Below are 22087 nucleotides of genomic sequence, written 5' to 3'. Positions count from 1 at the left end.
CTGGAGGGAACGAACATGTGCGATGGTGAAGCCACATGAGGAACCCTGACGGGTGAGATAACGCTGAGGCTGAAGAGCCTGTGCCATGGACATGTGCATAACCTGTGTGAGTACAGGATAACCAGAGTGAAGCTCTGTAATGGACGCTAAGCTGTTGTATATTGCTGCTGTGGGTTTATGATGGAGGAATAAACCGCATGGTCTATGTTATGGTTTTATGAAAACCTGTGCCGGATGTGATTATTGGGCTGCCAAGCGAGTGATCCCCTGCCGGAATGACAGCGCTACACAATACGGACTGACACACACTGTCTCTGTCTAGTTTTGACCATGATCAAACAGCAGATATACGAAAGTGTTTGAAAAACGCACACGACTCTAAGGTTTAGGTCTGGAAAAACGGAAAAACTCCTCGGCTTTTTCTTCCAGAGTCACACCCAGATAGCTTCTATTTGTCTGTGATACCAGCCGGAATACACGGTAGTGTGTGAGGAGCGTACACCGCTAGACGGTGTCTGTATGGAAAATTGTCAAGCTCTGTGTAGTTGTATTTGGACTGACACACGCTGTCTCTGTCTAGTTTTGACTGTAATCAAACAGCAGATATACAAAACTGTTTGAAAAACGGACACGACTCTAAGGTGCAGGTCTGGAAAAATGGACAAACTCCTCAGCTTTTTCTTCCAGAGTCACACCCAGATAGCTTCTATTTGTTCGCGATACCAGTCGGTACACGGTAGTGAGTGAGGAGCGTACACTGCTAGACGGTGTGTGAAAAAATGAACGCTCAGTAACTCACCAGGACAAAATAATAAAATTTGGTGTGCTTTGAAAAAAGCAGTTTGAACAGCAGTGTGCACACAGCAATGCAGCTAGCAGGTAGCCTTAAAAGGCAGCCTTATCACTACCAGCGCTGCTGCACACAGCAAAAATCCTCCCCTTTCACTGCACACTAACTGTACAGTGAAAAGCGCTATCAGCAGAAGCAGTTTTTTTTTTTCTTCTTCCCTGCCTAAAGCTCTCCCTGTTCAGAATCAGCAGCAGCACCTCTCCCTATTGTAAGATCGGCAGAAGTAAGATGGCGGTCGGCGTTCACAGCCTTTTATACCCACTGTGACGCCACACAAAGCCAGCCAATCACTTCAATGCCCTTCTCTAAGATGGTGCTGGCCGCTGCGCATGTCATCGCGTTGCCCACAGTGTGCGTCCTCCATCATTGGGTGAGAAAAGGCGCTGAAAGCATCATTTGAAACGCGACTTTGGTGCGCTGATCGGCGACCTCATGGCCGACCTCACTTTAGGGTCAGGTTTCGATCGGCGAAACCCGACTTTAGCAAGAGTCTGTGATTTTTTAATCTGACCGACCTGTTTTGCTCAACTCTGCTGTCTATTAATTATCTCAAGTTTAACGTTAATTCCCCCAATTGAGCCCCTGTATTATGTTGCCCTATTTTACCCTATGTTATTCCTATCTCCCTACGTGGAGTAAGCCCCTGTTTAGTAAAGAGTTGCTAACCCTTGATCTGTCTCCTGACTGTCACTGCATCACAACCTGCTCACAATGAGAGTATGAGTCCTGTGAGCTGCCGCCTGCTCTCACTCTTATCATTTGAATACAACTCTCAACTTTCTCCTCTGCCTGCACTGATTTCATTGCGAGCAGGGACAATGATGAGAGCTGTCTTCCGCACCCGGCGCCAGGGAACAGCGTGAACAGTACTGTCACACTGATGACACACGGATATCATCCAGGTGCACATGTGCAGGACATTTTGCGGTCGTGCTGCCCCCCCGGAAAAACTGACGTCTGAAAGAGCCCTTCGTGAACTCGGACCCACTAATCTTGACATTACAACAAAATTCACTCAGATCCTGATATCACCCACTCCTTGATGGGCATGATTATAGTGGGGAAAGTTAAATAGGTGTCATCAGTGTCAAACAGGTTTTGCAGCTCGTGCTGCTGTTAAAAAAACTGACATACAGTTAGGTCCATAAATATTTGGACAGGGAGAACATTTTTCTAATTTTGGTTTTAGACATTACCACAATGAATTTTAAACAAAACAATTCAGATGCAGCTGAAGTTCAGACTTTCAGCTTTCATTTGAGGGTATCCACATTCAAATTGGATGAAGGGTTTAGGAGTTTCAGCTCCTTAACATGTGCCACCGTTTTTAAAGGGACCAAAAGTAATTGGACAAATGACTCCAAGGCTATTTCATGGACTGGTGTGGGCAATCCTTTCGATATGTCATTCTCAATTAAGCAGATAAAAGGCCTGGAGTTGATTTGAGGTGTGGTGCTTGCATTTGGAAGGTTTTGCTGTGAAGGAAACAATCGGTCAAAGGAGCTCTCCATGCAGGTGAAACAAGCCATCCTTAAGCTGCAAAAACAGAAAAAACCCATCCGAGGAATTGCTACAACATTAGGAGTGGCAAAATCTACAGTTTGGTACATCCTGAGAAAGAAAGAAAGCACTGGTGAACTCATCAATGCAAAAAGACCTGCGCACCCACGGAAGACAACAGTGGTGGATGATCGCAGAATAGTCTCCATAGTGAAGAGAAACCCCTCCAAAACAGCCAACCAAGTGAACAACACTCTCCAGGAGGTAGGCTTATCAATATCCAAATCTACCATAAAGAGAAGACTGCATGAAAGTAAATACAGAGGGTTCACTGCACGGTGCAAGCCACTCATAAGCATCAAGAATAAAAAGGCTAGACTGGACTTTGCTAAAAAACATCTAAAAAAGCCAGCACAGTTCTGGAAGAACATTCTTTGGACAGATGAAACCAAGATCAAACTCTACCCGAATGATGGAAAGAGAAAAGTATGGCGAAGGCGTGGTACAGCTCATGATTCAAAGCATACCACATACCACATCATCTGTAAAACACGGTGGAGGCAGTGTGATGGCTTGGGCATGCATGGCTGCCAGTGGCACTGGGTCACTAGTGTTTATTGATGATGTGACACAGGACAGAAGCAGCCGAATGAATTCTGAGGTATTCAGAGCCATACTGTGTCCTCAGATCCAGCCAAATGCAGTCAAACTGAATGGTTGTTGTTTCATACTACAGATGGACAATGACCCAAAACATAAAGTCAAAGCAACCCACGAGTTTATTAATGCAAAGAAGCGTAATATTCTTGAATGGCCAAGTCAGTCACCTGATCTCAACCCAATTGAGCATTCATTTCACTTGTTAAAGACTAAACTTCAGACAGAAAGGCCCACAAACAAACAGCAACTGAAAACCACCGCCGTGAAGGCCTGGCAGAGCATCAAAAAGGAGGAAACACAGCGTCTGGTGATGTCCATGAGTTCAATACTTCAGGCAGTCATTGCCAACAAAGGGTTTTCAATCAAGTACTAGAAATGAACAATTTATTTACAATTATTTAATCTTTCCAATTACTTTTGGTCCCTTTAAAAACATGGTGGCACATGTTAAGGAGCTGAAACTCCTAAACCCTTCATCCAATTTTAATGTGGATACCCTCAAATGAAAGCTGAAAGTCTGAACTTCAAGTGAATCTGAATTGTTTTGTTTAAAATTCATGGTGGTAATGTCTAAAACCAAAATTAGAAAAATGTTGTCTCTGTCCAAATATATATGGACCTAACTGTATCAGCATGTTTTGCCCACGGACACACCGTCCACGGAAACACACTGGCATGTGCACAGACCTATTCACTTGAATGGATCTACGTGTGTATGTGTCTCCGGTACTTGTGAAAACTGTCACCACACGTATCGGACAGACTGACATCTAAAAGAGCCCTTATAAAGCATAAGCGGACAATTAATTTCTTGAGGGGCTACATAACAGACTGTGACTTTTTTGGAGAGTCAAACCAATAGGCTGAAATTAATTCTGCTCAATATTAAATCAAACCTGTCACCTGGATTGTGCTCGGTAAACTACAGACACTGTCTGGTTGGCAACATTATACTGATGAAAATCATACCTTGGTTGATGAAATCCGTCTTGTGGTTGGTTGTGTAATCTTTATTTGTATTTTTTAACTAATGAGATTCTCATGCTTTGGAGTGGCCTGAAAGGGGGTCTGCATGTGGTGCTCTGCTTACATATTCATCCTCATGCCTATATTTTTCTCACTTCATTTCACCAACTTAGACTATTTAGTGCTGATGCATCACACAACAAAAAAAAATTAAACACAGGTTGTAAAGTAACAAAATTAAAAAGCCCAATGGGTGAATACTTTCGCAGGCAACTTTAGCTCCCCACAGTACATATTTAGCAGAATTCTACAGAAAAGTACTTTGGTGGTTAGCCATTGCAAGTTCTTCCTTAGTCCATTTTGGTTACATTCAGATGTCGTGAAATTGTGTTTTTTTTTCCCCACATTTTTTGCAAAACTGCAGCAATTTTGCCAAAAATAGCAGCAAACAACTATACGATTTTATAGCGCTGGGGTCCTGGGTTTAAATCCCTCCAAGGACAACATCTGCCAGGAGTTTGTATGTATGTTCTCCCTGTGTTTGCATGGGTTTCCTCCAGGTTCCCCAGTTTCCTCCCACATTCCAAAGACATACTGATAGGGAATCTAGATTGTGAGCCCCATCGGGGACAGTGATGATAATGTCTGTAAAGCGCTGTGGCATTAATGGCGCTATATAAATGAGTAAAATAATTAAATAAATAATGATTTTACAGTATTGAACACAGCCTTTAAAGGAAGAGTTTTTAGTTAGGGGCCTAGGAAGAAAAGAGGGATTTTGGTGGCTCATGTGGTTTAGTGTAGTTTTTGGATGAACAGAGATGGAGTATCTCGTTAAGCTGTCCTTGAATAAAGAAGGATCTGCTCACCAAGTAAATGCTTAATATGCTCAACAACTGAGAATTAGCCATTTATTTGCTGTATCATCTTTTGTTGGCAAACATTACTAACGTACATAGAAACAAGAATTGTAGAATGCATAGTATTATTTACAAGAAGACTGTAATGTAACTTGAACTTAACGTCCATGGAAGAGGGGCCGTTAAACCTTCTCAGACACCTGCATCAGGTGTGATTGCGACCTCTGCATCTCTAATAGCTACAACCCTGCCTGAAACCTCATATGAAGAAACATTAAAAAGACTTGTTTCTGTTAATTTTAAACTTTAAATTGAATCTGAAGGCAACATGATATAGGGGCAGAGACCCTGATTTCCATTGATGTATCAGTTACTGGTTTGCTTTCTGTAGTTTTGGTATTGGGAGATGGGGGCTCCACTACCAGAATTCCCCCCTTCCCCGATCAGCAATCTAGAGGAGGGGAGACCCTACGCACTTGTAACTATTAGGCTATGTGCCCACGGTGCGTGTTAAAATGCACACCAAAAACCGGACTCCTTCCCAGAAATCGCGCGTTTTTTTCCTCGCGATTTCACCGCGATTTTACCGCGATTATGATCGCGATTTTGCCGCGATTTTCGTGTACGATATTCAAGCACTTTCCAAGCGATTTGAAGCATCGCTTGGAAAATGATTGACAGGTTGGTCACACTCGTCAAATAATAATAATAATAATAAATTTTATTTTTATAGCGCCGACATATTCCGCAGCACTTTATATTTCAGAGGGGATTTGTACAGACAATAGACATTACAGCATAACAATAATCACATAGATTATAACAGATACCAAGAGGAATGAGGGCCCTGCTCGCAAGCTTACAGTCTAAGAGGAAAGAGGTAGACACGAAAGGTGGGTGGTAACAGTTGCCCTGATTGTATGCACCAGCCATAATGTTAAGTGTGTAACAGTACAGACACAGAGGGCTAATGGATGCATAAAGCATGTGGGAACATGATGCAGGGAACCTGGTTATGGTAAAGCTTTTGGCTGTGCCACACAGGGATAGATTAGGTTAATGTGTCGAGGCCATAGGCCAGTCTGAATAAATGAGTTTTCAGGGCACACTTAAAATTGTAGGGATTGGGGACTATCAAACATAGTGTTTGACAAGTGTGACCAGGTTTTTACTATTGAGGCCGCCTATGCGGCCTCAATAGTAAAAGATAGAATGTTAAAATGCTAAAAAAAATAAAAAAATCGGGGTATATTTACCTTCCGGCGTCCCGCGCTGCATTCCCGGGCCACAGCGTTCCCAGTAATTCCTTGCGAGACCTGTGATGACGTAGTCTCGCGTTGCTATAGCGATCTCGCGAGACCACTAGAGTCACGCGAGACTACGTCATCACTGGACCGTGCCGCAAGGCATTACTGGGAACGCTTAGGCTGGGAATGCAGCGCGGGACGCCGGAAGGTAAATATACCCCGATTTTTTATTTTTTATTCCTCTCCTCCACACCGTGGGTACCAACCGCACATGAGACGCTTAACTTCCCGCATGGTGGGCATAGCCACATGCGGGAAGTAAGCGATTCTCATGCATTCCTATGGGTGCGGAATCACGGCAATTCTTTGCGATTCCGCACAAAAGAATGAGCATGCTGCGATTTTTTCCGCGATGCGATTCCGCTGCGGAAAAAAGCGCAGCATTAGCACAGCATGTGCGGAATGCCATAGGAATGCATGGGGTGCGTTCTGTACACGATTTTTAAACGTTTTCGCTGCGTTTTCGCGCTGAAAATCGCTGCAAAAACGCTTAAAAATCGCTACGTGGGCACACAGCCTAAAAGACAATGTCTCTGATTCATCAAGGTGTTTATGTGTAAAACTAGATGGTGGCTCGATACTAACACATCGGGTATTCTAGAATATGTATGTAGATTATTTATGAAGTTTTAATAATAATGCACCCCCCAATCCTGATATGCATGGTCCTCTCACCCCCCAATCCTGATATGCATGATCCCCTCATCCCCCAATCCTGGTATGCATGGTCCCCTCACCCCCCAATGCTGATATGCATGATCCCCTCATCCCCCAATCCTGATATGCATGGTCCCCTCACCCTCCAATCCTGGAATGCATGGTCCTCTCACCCTCCAATCCTAGTATGCATGGTCCTCTCACCCCTCTTTCCTGGTAAGCATGGTCCCCTCACCCCCCTTTCCTGGTATGCATTGTCCCCCTCACCCCCCTTTCCTGGTATGCATGATCCCCTCACCCCCCTTTCCTGGTATGCATGGTCCTCTCACCGCCAATCCTGGTATGCATGGTCCTCTCACCCCTCTTTCCTGGTAAGCATGGTCCCCTCACGCCCCAATCCTGAGAAGCATGGTCCCCTCACCCCCAATCCTGATATGCATGGTCCTCTCACCCCCCAATCCTGATATGCATGGTACCTCTCACCCCCCAATCCTGGTAAACATGGTCCTCTCACCTCCCCTATCCTGGTATGCATGGTCCCCTCACCCTCCAATCTTGGAATGCATGGTGCTCTCACCCCCCAATCATGGTATGCATGGTCCTCTCACCCCTCTTTCCTGGTAAGCATGGTCCCCTCACCCCCCTTTCATGGTATGCATGGCCCCCCTCACCCCCCTTTCCTGGTATGCATGGTCCCCCTCATCCCCGTTTCCTGGTATGCATGGTCCCGTCACCCCCATTTCCTGGTATGCATGGTCCCCTCACCTCCCTTTCCTGGTAAGCATGGTGCCTTTACCCCCCTTTCCTGGTAAGCATGGTCCCCCTCACCCCCCTTTCCTGGTATGCATATTCCCCCTCACCCTCCTTTCCTGGTATGCATGGTCACCCTCACCCCCCTATCCTGGTATGCATGGTCACCCTCACCCCCCTATCCTGGTATGCATGGTCACCCTCACCCCCCTATCCTGGTATGCATGGTCACCCTCACCCCTCTTTGCTGGTATGTATGGTCCCCCTCCCCCCCATTGCTGGTATGCATGGTCCCCCTCACCCCTCTTTGCTGGTATGTATGGTCGCCCTCACCCCCCTTTCCTGAAATGCGTGGTCCCCCTCACCCCCCCTTTCCTGGTATACATGGTCACACTCACCCCCCCATTGCTGGTATGCATGGTCCCCCTCCCCCCATTGCTGGTATGCATGGTCCCTCTCACCCCCCTTTGCTGGTATGTGTGGTCACCCTCCCCTCCCTTTCCTGGTATGCGTGGTCCCCCTCACCCCCCCCCTTTCCTGGTGTGCATGGTCCTGTCACCCCCCCTTTCCTGCTATGCATGGTCTCTGTTAAAATAAAAAATAGTAAAAAATAGTTATTTACTGACCTTCCGACGGCTTCCGATCTCCACTCCACGCACCCGGCCTCGCGGTCCCAGTAATGCTTTGCACGAAACACCACTGATGACGTCGTGCTCTGGCGAGAGTGATGTCATCTCCGGTCTAAGGCGCAAGGCATTACTGGGACTGCGAGGCCAGGCGCGTGGAAAGGAGATCGGACGCCATCAGAAGGTGAGTATAACCTTTTTTAATTTTAATTCTATTTTTTACAGATGCGCTGCACCCGATTGAGCCCTGCGCCCGACTGCGCCTGCCGCTGATTGGTTACGGCCTGGCGGCCGCGACCAGTCGGCGGCGGGCGCAGCTTACCGTTACAAAGAGCTGCACCTGTCGCTGATTGGTCTCGTCCTGGTGGCCATGACCATTCAGAGCCGCGGGATTTCGGTTACAGACAGACAGACATGATAAGACGATTATATATATAGATATTTTCAAATGTTGCAGAATTTTTGCACAAAACAAAGTTGCTCAAAACTCTTTTGCCATTTTTACACCAGTTTTGGCCAGCTTAGCCAAAATAGACAGAGCTGGGGCGAGATGAAGTATAATAGTGCCCATCCAACAAATTCATGTAAAGTTGCGCCATACAGAATCTTACGCCAGAAATTTTCTTTCAGTCATTGACTGGAGTAACATTTCTGAAGAAGAGAAGAGAAGCGCACATGAGTTATAAGAAGGTTCCAAATTCATTAAGAGGCATCTTAATGAATTTGGGGCATCTTATGCCTGTACGCCCATCATTAAGATAAAATACAAAACATAAGTCTTAGGCCACTTTCACATGTCAGTGTCTCTGGTATGTGTGCTAACAGTTTCCACATGTATCGGAGACACCTAAATAGACTTATTCAAATCTATGGGTTTGCGCACCTCAGTTTGTTTCCATGGACCATGTGTCCATGCCCAAAACACAGTGACAGTCTTCAATACGTCCCGCACACGTTCACACTGATGACAAACATGTGTCATCAATGTGATATATGCCGTCGCCTGTGAAAAGCAGTACAGTTAGCGCTGTTCTCAGGCGCTGGATGCTGAATGCAGCTCTCTTCATTGTCGCCTTGTCTCCCTGCAATCAGAGAGACGCGTGTATTGCGTGTAATAAATAAGTATTTAAATTAAAAAGGTGTGGGGTCCCCTTTAATTTTTCTAATTAGCTGATGGAAAGTCAACAGCTGGGACTGGTGTTAATATTTTGGGAAGGGGCCAATAGCCATAAACGTCCCCAGCATATAAATAACATCTCACAGCTGTTCTTTTAACCTTTACTTGTTATTATAGGGGGGAGTCCCAAAAAATGATGTTGGGACCCGCCCTATATTTACTAACCAGCAAAGGCTAAACAGACAACTGCAGGCTGATATTAAAAGGAGGGGATGGGGCCATGGATATTGGCACCCTCCAAGATGAAGAACATGAGCCCTCAGCTGCCCCAGAAGTGGCGCATTCACTAGATGCACCAATTCTGGAGTTAGCTTCAGCTTTTCCCACTTGCCCTGGTATGGTGGGATTTGGAGTAAAAGTTTTTGGGGTGATGGCAGCTGTTTTATGTCCCCTGACATCAAGTCCAGAGGTTAGTAACGGAGTGGTGTCTATCAGACATCCCCATTACTAACCCCATAGTGAAATTTAATAAAGTCACAGAGTAAAGTTCTTTAATTGAAATAAACACTACTTGACCCTCTTTGCCCATTAATTAGCCAAAACATAAAAATAAAAAATCCGCACTTTTCTGCCAATAATCCATACTGCTCATGTCCCAAATGATCCCCCACTTGGCTACATCCAGATGGTGTAGTGAGCGGTAACATCATTGATACTACCGCTCACCATGCTGGCTGGAACACACTGAGCTAAGCGTGAAAATTGGATGCATGTGACCGGTGGTGCCATCTTTAAGGTTACCGCTGGTCACAAGCAGTTCTCATGCTCAGCTTGCTCCTTTTTTAAAATGTATTTATATATTTATTACATGTTATACACAGAAAGCCGGTGCAGACTACAAGTCTCATCAGCATCACCTGGTCTCGCTGATTGCAGGGAGATCAGGCAACAATGGTGCCTGAGAACAGCACTGACTGTACTACTTTTTCCCAGGCATGATACATGTCTCACTGATGCTGCATACGGATGCCACACGTATGTTACGCACAGGCATACAGACACGGAGAGCACCGGTTCTGGTTTTTCCAGTACTGGAAAAATCAGGACGTGTAAAGGAGGCCTTATTGATTCAGTGCCTACGGGTGTTGTAGTAGCTGGCCACATTTCACAATTTCCTTAAAGTAGAATAATGAGAGCTGTGTGAATAGCCAGCCATATGTGTCTTTCTGGAGTGCTAACCATGGCTCAACAAATCCACTTAGTCTCTTGCTATATGGGGACCCAGTTATGGTTACACAGCGCTTAATTCCTGTTTGCACATCCCATCGTATTAGCATGTGTTTCTCTACTTTCTTCTAAGAGTACGTTTCCACGATGAGTATTTGGGGTCTTTTTGATGTTTCTGATTTTCTTCAGCATTCCAGCACCTATTTGGTTCATTAGATTTCTTGTATTGTTTTCATTTTATTTTTGAGTGGCCTTAGATCATGCGTTTTTATGGCGCTTTTGGCTCTGAGTTTTTTGTCTTTTGTAGGTATGAAATTTCTATAAATCCCATCCACTCTGTTCGAACTGTAAGACCATGTTCACATGTACAGTATTTGGTCAGTATTTTACAGTATTACAGTATTTTATCAGTATTTATAAGCAAAAATCAGCTGCGGAACAATCAGAGGAAAACTATAATAGAAACTTGTCACCTTTTCTGGATTTATCACCCACTCCTGGTTATGGTTTACAAATACGGATGTAAAATACTGACCAAATACGGAACGTGTGTACGTGGCCTAAGACTGATATTTTTTTTTTGCGCTGCAAATATACGCAGTGTCAAAAACTCTTCAAAAGCTCATCATGGGAACTTAACCTAAAATGGAAACTACTGTGCGCAGAAGGTTGGCGCCACACAAAATGGCAAAGCAGGCTACATATGGCTTCAACATATTTTAGTAATTTTTATTTTCCTGAAAAACTTTGTGTGATATCATCATCTTACAATGAAACCTCAGAACCCAAAAAAAGTCTTCTAAAACTCTCTTGCAATTGAAGATTTTAATTGACTGTAGATCATGGTGCCTGCTTCAAATTTCTTTTGATATTACAAAAGTAAAGATTGCCCTTAGTGACTCAGACAGATAATTTGCCATCTGCTCCCTCTTATCACGGTGAAGCGAAGGTAAAGCTAGCAAAGATGATAGCTTCATGACCCTCTCATGCTATATAAAATTAATAAGCACATCGTATAGGAAATTCTTTTTGTTCTTTCTTGTACTACTATAAAATTCGAGTGGACAGGTGCATTTAATATTTAACTAAAATTAGATTAACAAATTCGGAAAAGGGCACCGCTGCCCAAATAGGACATGAATCACAGAACTGGATGCAATATTAAACAGTACCTACAGTAAAATCCTCTGCTAATTCCCCAACAATTAGCAAAAATGGAAGACTTGGTATATAACTATTTTGCTTAAAGCAAAACTTCATTTTAAGCAAAGTTTACAGTACCTGCTCCAGAGCATAATTTCAGTATGGCCACAGCCATGTATCTAAATTAATTAATTGGCTTAATAGCGCCCCCTCTGACATGTCATACTCAGGTCACGTGCCCCATCAACCTTCATAGCATTTAAGGGAAACCTGTCACCTCCAGAACTGTTATTTACTGTGACGTCCGTCTGCGTGTCTGGGCTGCAGTAAGACAGCACCCCGAGCAACCCCGATACTCTTTACCCCTATACAGGGATCTGGATTTACAGCAGAGCCCAGGAGGTAGCTGGGTCAAATCCAGGCCAAGGTCAGAGTCATAAACTGGGAGGGAGGCAGAGGTACAAAATCGTCAGGCAAGAGCAGAGTCAGAAATCCAGGCAAAGGTCAGAATCAAAGATAGCAAATAACAAACTAGCACACTGGGGAAATCAAGACTATATCTGTCGGCCTGCAAAACAGGCCCCAAAGTATTTGAAGGATCTGGCTATCCCTCACAGGTTCACAGTCTGATGATGTGATAACTCTCTTCTTGACCCTCTCCAATCCAGTTTCCGCTCTTTACATTCTACTGAAACTGCCCTCACTAAAGTCTCTAATGATCTACTAACAGCTAAATCAAATGGTCATTACTCCATGCTAATTCTCTTGGATCTCTCTGCAGCATTCGACACTGTGGATCATCAGCTCCTCCTCACTATGCTCCGTTCCATTGGCCTAAAGGACACCGTTCTCTCCTGGTTCTCCTCCTATCTCTCTGACTGCTCCTTTACCGGTTCCTCCTCCTCTCACCTTCCCCTCACTGTTGGGGTTCCTCAATGATCGGTTCTAGGCCCCCTCCTCTTCTCCTTGTACACTGCCCCTATTGGTCAAACAATCAGTAGATTTGATTTCCTGTACCATCTCTATGCTGATGACACCCAATTATACGCTTCTTCTCCTGACATCACGCCAGCCTTTCTAGAAAACACCGGCGATTGTCTAAACGCTGTGTCTAACATCATGTCTTCACTATATCTGAAACTGAACCTGTCAAAGACTGAACTCCTTTTGTTTCCTCCCTAATGTACCTATACTCGACATTGCCATTTCTGTGTGTGGTTCCACTATTACTCCGCAGCTACATGCCCGCTGTCTTAGGGTCATACTTGACTCCGAGCATTCCTTTGCCCCCCACATTCGATCACTGGCTCGCTCTTGTCATCTGCACCTAAAAAACATTGCTAGAATTCGACCTTTTCTTACTTTTGACTCTGCAAAAACTCTTACTGTTTCTCTTATTCATTCTCGTCTCGACTATTGTAACTCTCTTCTAATCGGGCTCCCTCTTACCAAACTCTCCCCTCTCCAATCTGTCTTGAATGCTGCAGCCAGGATCATATTCCTCACCAATCGTTACACCGATGCCTCTACCTTGTGCCAGCAATTACACTGGCTACCCATCCACTCCAGAATTCAGTATAAACTTATTTTCCTCACCCACAAAGCCCTCCATGGCTCAGCACCACCCTACATCTCCTCCCTTGTTTCAGTATACCACCCTGCCCGCGCCCTCCGTTCTGCTGATGACCTGAGGTTAGAATCCTCAATAATCAGAACCTCCCACTCCCATCTCCAAGACTTTACACATGCTGTGCCAATTCTTTGGAATGCACTTCCTAGGTCAATACGATTAGTCCCCAATCACCACAATTTTAAACGTGCCCTGAAAACGCATTTATTCAGACTGGACTATCGCCTCAACACATTAACCTAATCTATCCCTGTGTGGCACAGTCAAAAGTTTTACCATAACCAAGTTCCCCGCATCATGTTCCCACATGCTTTATGCATCCATTAGCCCTCTGTGTCTGTACTGTTACACACTTAACATTATTGCTGGTCCATACAATCAGGGCAACTGTTACCACCCACCTTTCGTGTCTACCTCTTTCCTCATAGACTGTAAGCTTGCGAGCAGGGCCCTCATTCCTCTTGGTATTTGTTATAATTTATGTGATTATTGTTATGCTGTAATGTCTATTGTCTGTACAAATCCCCTCTGAAATGTAAAGTGCTGCGAATATGTCGGCGCTATAGAAATAAAATTTATTATTATTATTATTATTATTATTATTATTATTATTATTATTATTATGTCATTTGGACCGCCCCAGGACCAGGCCAGATGGTGATGCACCAACCCTTTCATGACTGACAGAGGAACGGAGCCTGCGCCCACCAGACGCCTGCGCAGGAGCCCCTTCTCTGTCACCACCACCCACGGGGAAACCACGGCGCCTCCTAGTGGCCGAGGCAGGAACAGCCGTCCCCGAGTCTGACAGCGCCGTGACCGCCCGGCGCCTCCCAGTGGTTGAGACCGGAACAGCAGTCCCTGTATCTGATGGCGACGTGACAGTCCAGCGCCTCCCAGTGGCCGAGGCAGGAACAGTAGTCCCTGTATCTGACGGCGACATGACAGTCCGGCGCCTCCCAGTGGCCGAGGCGGGAACAGCAGTCCCTGTGTCTGACGGCGACGTGACATTTACCTTCAGACATATATAGGTAATCTTCAAATAGATAGCGTTTAAATCATTCATAGAGGTTCAGTGGAGAAGTGGCTACAAGGAGAAAGAAAGTCATTGGGGCAGTGCATGCGGCTGTAACATTTTAACATCAGAAGTTAGAAGGTGTAGAATAAGTCGTAAATATCAGATGGGTGGAAGTCTGACTACCATCACCTCCAGCAATCTGCTGTTATTTTTCTGGAATAGGGGCTACTCTGAAGTACATGGCATTGGCTACTATGTTAGTGCTAAGGACGTTCATATTGTTTACATCTGATAGCTGCCTGAGCAAACAAGAATTGATCGGTGGGGGTATCAAACCCATATCAATCTGATGTTGGTGACCAAACCCACGAATGACTCATTAATATTTTGTGTTCGAACAACCCCTTTAAAGTGAACCTGTCAGCAGGATTTTGCTAAGTAAACTACAGGCATTGTCAGGTTGGTGCTGTTTCCCTGATTAAAATGATACCTGGTCTGTAGGCAGCTTCTTATCTTGGTGCTCTAAGCCAGACAAACCAAGGATAGACATGCCTACAGGCAGCCCTGAAGCACAGGCATGTTCCTCATCACAGACACAGATAGAGAAAGACTGTTTGTGCTTCAGGGTGGCCTGTGGGCAAGCCTATCCTCGGTTTCTCTGGCCTAGGTCACCAAGTAAAGACCTGCCTACAGTTCCGCTCCAGAGCATGAACATCTCATTAACTGAAAATTGCAAATACAGACTAAACAAGAACCACAAGATGGATTTCTTCACCCCAGGTATCATTTTAATCAGTGAACCAACGCCAACATAACAATTCCTGTAGTTTACTTAGCAAAATCCTGCTGACAGGTTCGTTTTAAGTTGTGGCTTTCCTTGTGTCATCTCAAAAGCAACATGGTTTTACTGCTATGTAATTATATAGCATTTAAAGTACATTTAGATATAATCATAAGGCTTAAGATGAATATACACATCAGAATATTGTCAAACTAACCCTAAAATTTTGGCAAGATGGATCAACCTTTATATTTGGAAGATTTCCAACTCTCACCTGATACATAATGTCTGGGAAAAGAAGGATCAGGCACTTTGATTTTCAATGCTGCATACTTTTCTTCCCAGTGGAGATCAGCAGAAATCAGAGGTGTCTAGCATCAGATTACTCCCCCTTCTCCATTGAGAACATATGCATATACTGTACACCCAACAGCTACTTGATGTGTATGGGCAGTATAGAGCCTTAGGCATTGCAAATTTTTTATCTCTATACTGTTAGGTCCATATATATTTGGACAGAGACAACATTTTTCTAATTTTGGTTGTACACATTACCACAATGAATTTTAAACAAAACAATTCAGATGCAGTTTAAGTTCAGACTTTCTGCTTTCATTTGAGGGTATCCACATTAAAATTGGAAGAAGGGTTTAGGAGTTTCAGCTCCTTAACATGTGCCACCCTGTTTTAACGGGACCAAAAGTAATTGGACAGATTAAATAATTGTAAATAAAATGTTCATTTCTAGTACTTGGTTGAAAATCCTTTGTTGGCAATGACTGCCTGAAGTCTTGAAATCATGGACATCACCAGACACTGTGTTTCCTCCTTTTTGATGCTCTGCCAAGCCTTCACTGCGGTGGTTTTCAGTTGCTGTTTGTTTGTGGGCCTTTTCGGTCTGAAGTTTAGTCTTTAACAAGTGAAATGAATGCTCAATTGGGTTGAGATCAGGTGACTGACTTGGCCATTCAAGAATATTCCACTTCTTTACTTTAATAAACTCCGGGGCTGCTTTGGCTTTATGTTTTGGGTCATTGTCCATCTGTAGTATGAAACGATGACCAATCAGTGTGGCTGCATTTGGCTGGATCCGAGCACACAGTATGGCTCTGAATACCTCAGAATTCATTCGGCTGCTTCTGTCCTGTGTCACATCATCAATAAACACTAGTGACCCAGTGCCACTGGCAGCCATGCATGCACAAGCCATCACACTGCCTCCGCCATGTTTTACAGATGATGTGGTATGCTTTGAATCATGAGCTGTACCACGCCTTCGCCATACTTTTCTCTTTCCATCATTCTGGTAGAGGTTGATCTTGGTTTCATCTGTCCAAAGAATGTTCTTCCAGAACTGTGCTGGCTTTTTTAGATGTTTTTTTTAGCAAAGTCCAGTCTAGCCTTTTTATTCTTGATGCTTATGAGTGGCTTGCACCATGCAATGAACCCTTTGTATTTCCTTTCATGCAGTCTTCTCTTTATGGTAGATTTGGATATTGATACGCCTACCTCCTGGAGAGTGTTGTTCACTTGGTTGGCTGTTGTGAAGGGGTTTCTCTTCACCATGGAGCTTATTCTGCGATCATCCACCACTGTTTTCTTCCGTGGGCGCCCAGGTCTTTTTGCATTGATGAGTTCACCAGTGCTTGCTTTCTTTCTCAGGATGTACCAAACTGTAGATTTTGCCACTCCTAATGTTGTAGCAATTTCTCAGTTGGGTTTTTTCTGTTTTTGCAGCTTAAGGATGGCTTGTTTTACCTGCATGAAAAGCTCCTTTGACCGCTTGTTTCCTTCACAGCAAAACCTTCCAAATGCAAGCACCACACCTCAAATCAACTCCAGGCCTTTTATCTGCTTAATTGAGAATGATATAATGAAGGGATTGCCCACACCTGTCCATGAAATAGCCTTGGAGTCAATTGTCCAATTACTTTTGGTCCCTTTAAAAACAGGGTGGCACATGTTAAGGAGCTGAAAGTCCTAAACCCTTCATCCAATTTTGATGTGGATACCCTCAAATGAAAGCTGAAAGTCTGAACTTCAACTGCATCTGAAATGTTTTGTTTAAAATTCATTGTGGTAATGTCTAGAACCAAAATTAGAAAAATGTTGTCTCTGTCCAAATATATATGGACCTAACTGTATATAATTGCCTTAAATTGTCTGCCATCCACTTCCGTCTGGATGTCCTCGAATCCCACAATCCACCGCGCCGCACCGGAAGTACGCTGACCGCCATTTTGGGACACCCAGGTGATGCCGCTCGGATCCAGGATGCTGCTGCGATCTTGATCCAGTCCGCCGCTGCGATCCTGAACGCTGCTGCGATCTCGACCGCCGCTGGGATCTCAGCTGCCGCTTGGATCCAGGCCACCGCTGCGATCCCAACCACCACTGGGATCCCAGCTGCCAGTCGGGTCCAGGCTGCCGCTGCAATCCCGAACGCTGCTGCAATCCCGACCACCGCTGGGATTCTGGCCGCTGCTTGGATCCCAGCTATCGCTCGGATTCCAGTTGCCGCTTGGATCCAGGCTGCCGCTGCGATCACAAGGCTGTGAAAGGGGTGTAAAGAGGGGGTATAACGAGAGGGGTGTAATGAAGGGGGTGTAATGAGGGGGTGTATTGAGAGGGATACCCCCGCCAGGACCCACCGCCTGACTACACACGCCGGATCCTGCCGCTGCCTGCCCACCCACCTCCGTGCAGGCTTGAGGCCTGTGCTGGATATTGGGTGCCACCACCCTCTGGTGGCGCCGTACACCATCTCCAGCACAGGCCGCAAAACACCGTCTTTCCTGCCAGATGTGACTGCACGGAAGTGGGTGGGCAGCCACCCCCAGCGCCACAAAGCTGCCTCCATCGTAATGTTACTGCCCTCCCGATGCGATAGCATTGGGCACGCATCTAGTGTAAGATATAACCACGATGACAAATGAGAAGTGTTGGAGCGTACCATGATGGTTTTTTTGCGTATTCTGATGAAAACTTTTAGAATAACTTCACTAAAGAGGTACAAGGACAGAATATAGATTCATACAACATGGATCAGTTATCTGACCTTGTGTACAGGCCTTCAGTGACTATTTTCAAGCATAATGAATCAATATTTTCTGAATTCTGTTTCTCTGACTAATAGATTTGTAAGAAGTTTAACCACTTGGTGAAAACTTGTATTGATATTTGGCCTAATCTAAAAATGCACAAAGAGGAAATCGATTGAAGATATCAATTTTTCATCAGTATGAATGTACTTTAAATATTGAATGTGAATATTTTTATCCGACCCCTGGAGAATACATTTTGGGAAATTTCTGTACAACAATATCTGCACAGTTTTTACAATGGTTTGGAACATAATGCAGCAAATAAACCTGCAAAAAAGCCTGTGTTAAAGTTCCCAACACAACATATTTTGCAGTTCTAATGTGAATGATGCCTTCTGTCAGTATACAGACAATTGCAGCCATCAGACATGAGGTGTAGGTATTATAAACTGTGCAGTACAATATGAGTTGTAAGAATCCTGGAAAACATTTATTAGTAAGTATGATAGAAGTATGTGTTTTGGACTTCACAGCTTATTGTACAGTGTTCAGGGTGGTTGTCCAGCTGATTTTTTATGAAGGACTCAAACTGGTTAAAAACAAACAAACAAAATTGTACTTACCTTCATCCATAACTCTCAGCTCCTGTTCTGATGCTTACCTTTCCCCACTCTTAATCATGCCTGTCAAAGAGTGGGTGATACTAGGCAAGTAGGAGGATCTGAGCAAATTTTGTTGTGATGGCTAGATGAGTGGGTCAGAACATATCCAATATGGTAGATCCTGAAGGCAGTTTCTAGTACTTACTAGGAGGGATTCAGGGATGGGTAATCAATAAATCAATGTCAGGGTCATGGACACACAGGGTTCATTGATGCGTTTGGTCCTATTCCACCAAAGTGATTCTGTAACCCATATGTGCTCTATTAATCTCTCAGGTTCTGTGCCAGTTATTAGTTTAGTCTACCTGGTTCTGTCCTCTGTAGTGTCATTTTACATGATTCTGACTTCTGATTTGGCTTGTTATTTTACCCTGCTTTCTGGCTCACCATGTGCTTTGATATTGATCTGCCTTACTTCTCTATATGATCTATCTCCATCTTTATGGGTTAAACTTCCAGCAGGCAATTATTCTAGTTTTTGTGACCTAGAGATTACCTGCTGTAAGTCTACATTCCTGTATAGATGTTAAAGGCTACGGTCACATGAGTGTAGATTCTCTTTTACACGAGAGAATCAGAACGACTAGGCTAATGACACTCTGAACAAACTCTGATTCAAGTTTTATCTGACTGGCAGCATAGTATGATCTGATTCTCCCAGATGCGAGAATGTGAGCACACTGCGACGAGGAGATGGAGCAAAAAAGTTATCCATTTTCTCTATTTTGTGAGTTTACGGAAATCGGACTACACTCACATGTAAACTGAGTGCAGTGCGATGATTTCCAGGCACCCATAGCCTTGAGTGTGTACTTCCACTCTGATTTGCGTGGAAGAAAATCAGGCATCAGCACTGCCCCATTGAATAACATGGGTCTGAGTGCTATCCGATAAAACAATGGATAGCACTTGTTCAATGTATACTCTCGTGTGCGAGCCCAAAGGGTGAAATACAGGATCCCTTAGACCCAAAACCCTCACCATACTGACTGCAGGTGTCTTCGCTTTGCTGGTAATCATAACTATAATCCATACCCCTTGCATACATGGTTGTTGTATTTCTGACATCTTAGCTGCTTTGTGTTAGACTGTATTATATCTGTTAGAGGATAAGATACATACCAGCTAAAAGTAGTGATCCAGACTCCATAAGATTATAATTTATTAATGAGCATTTTGATTTTAATAACAAGCATGGTGAAACACAATTGTTGTCTCTCTTGGTGTGTGACTTACAGCACCTGAGCCCTAATGTTCCCTGCATATCATATACAAGTCACAATACTGAATTTTGCATCTCTGTGTCTATCTCTAGGCACTTCCAGAACCCATGAATTACATATTGTTCCCAATGTCTTCTGGATTAGCTACTTCTCATTGTCTGAAACGAGATTCTGCAATTAAGGGTCTGGAGAAACAAAAACACAGTCAGTAGAAACTCATATCATCCAGGATGGTCATTTCTAAATGTCTGGCACAACTAACAGTAATTGGGTAATGTTGTGGTCGTTACTGATCTCTAGTTGTTATAAAGAGCAAACAGCTCTTGTTCATACAGAACAGCGAGATCTCATGATAACTTACAACATCTCTGAATCTGACTGTAAATATAGAAAGAGAGTTGTGAAAGTTCAGATCTGACATTGGCTAGGACATTGAATCATTTAGAGGCAATTTAGAGACAGTTTTCATAATTATTGTTAATTAGGGTTATTTAGAAAAGTCTTTAGCACATGGCTGCATATTTAATTCTCTTAAAGCACCACTCCAGTGATTTATATTTTCACTTTTGTTAGATATCATGTGTTCAAGGGTAAGCTCACATCTGCATATATACTGTTAGGCCCATATATATTTGGACAGAGACAACATTTTTCTAATTTTGGTTCTAGACATTACCACAAAGAATTTTAAACAAAACAATTCAGATGCAGTTGAAGTTCAGACTTTCAGCTTTCATCTGAGGGTATCCACATTAAAATTGGATGAAGGGTTTAGGAGTTTCAGCTCCTTAACATGTGCCACCCTGTTTTTGAAGGGACCAAAAGTAATTGGACAGATTAAATAATTGTAAATAAAATGTTCATTTCTAGTAGTTGGTTGAAAACCCTTTGTTGGCAATGACTGCCTGAAGTCTTGAACTCATGGACATCGCCAGACGCTGTGTTTCCTCCTTTTTGATGCTCTGCCAGGCTTTCACTGCGGTGGTTTTCAGTTGCTGTTTGTTTGTGGGCCTTTCTGTCTGAAGTATAGTCTTTAACAAGTGAAATGAATGCTCAATTGGGTTGAGATCAGGTGACTGACTTGGCCATTCAAGAATATTCCGCTTCTTTGCTTTAATAAACTCCTGGGTTGCTTTGGCTTTACGTTTTGGGTCATTGTCCATCTGTAGCATGAAACGACGACCAATCAGTGTAGCTGCATTTGGCTGGATCTGAGCACTCAGTATGGCTCTGAATACCTCAGAATTCATTCGGCTGCTTCTGTCCTGTGTCACATCATCAATAAACACAAGTGACCTAGTGCCACTGGCAGCCATGCATGTCCAAGCCATCACACTGCCTCCGCCGTGTTTTACAGATGATGTGGTATGCTTTGGATCATGAGCTGTACCACGCCTTTGCCATACTTTTCTCTTTCCATCATTCTGGTAGAGGTTGATCTTGGTTTCATCTGTCCAAAGAATGTTCTTCCAGAACTGTGCTGGCTTTTTTAGATTTTTTTTTAGCAAAGTCTAGTCTAGCCTTTTTATTCTTGATGCATATGAGTGACTTGCACCGTGCAGTGAACCCTCTGTATTTACTTTCATGCAGTCTTCCTTTTATGGTAGATTTGGATATTGATATGCCTACCTCCTGGAGAGTGTTGTTCACTTGGTTGGCTGTTGTGAAGGGGTTTCTCTTCACCATGGAGATTATTCTGCGATCATCCACCACTGTTGTCTTTCGTGGGCGCCCAGGTCTTTTTGCATTGATGAGTTCACCAGTGCTTTCTTTCTTTCTCAGGATGTACCAAACTGTAGATTTTGCCACTTCTAATGTTGTAGCAATTTCTCGGATGGGTTTTTTCTGTTTTTGCAGCTTAAGGATGGCTTGTTTCACCTGCATGAAGAGCTCCTTTGACCGCTTGTTTCCTTCACAGCAAAACCATCCAAATGCAAGCACCACACCTCAAATCAACACCAGGCCTTTTATCTGCTTAATTGAGAATGACATAATGCAGGGATTGCCCACACCTGTCCATGAAATAGCCTTGGAGCCAATTGTCCAATTACTTTTGGTCCCTTTAA

The 22087-nt window shown here is 44.0% G+C and overlaps 1 long non-coding RNA gene across 1 annotated transcript in view; it reads left to right on the top strand.

Annotated features, from left to right (window-relative positions):
- Positions 1-22087, top strand: part of LOC141092621 (uncharacterized) — a 52134-nt gene that overhangs the window by 11734 nt on the left and 18313 nt on the right. The window contains exon 2 of the long non-coding RNA XR_012232857.1: positions 13937-14324. This is a non-coding gene — a long non-coding RNA (uncharacterized lncRNA). The remainder of the gene's footprint in view (positions 1-13936; positions 14325-22087) is intronic.

This window comes from Dendrobates tinctorius, unplaced genomic scaffold (assembly GCF_039654945.1).
Source record: "Dendrobates tinctorius isolate UK_male_01 unplaced genomic scaffold, ASM3965494v1 ptg000060l, whole genome shotgun sequence".
Taxonomy (NCBI): domain Eukaryota; kingdom Metazoa; phylum Chordata; class Amphibia; order Anura; family Dendrobatidae; genus Dendrobates; species Dendrobates tinctorius.
The sequence above is the reverse complement of the archived record's forward strand: the minus strand, read 5'-3'. Positions and strand labels throughout refer to the sequence as shown.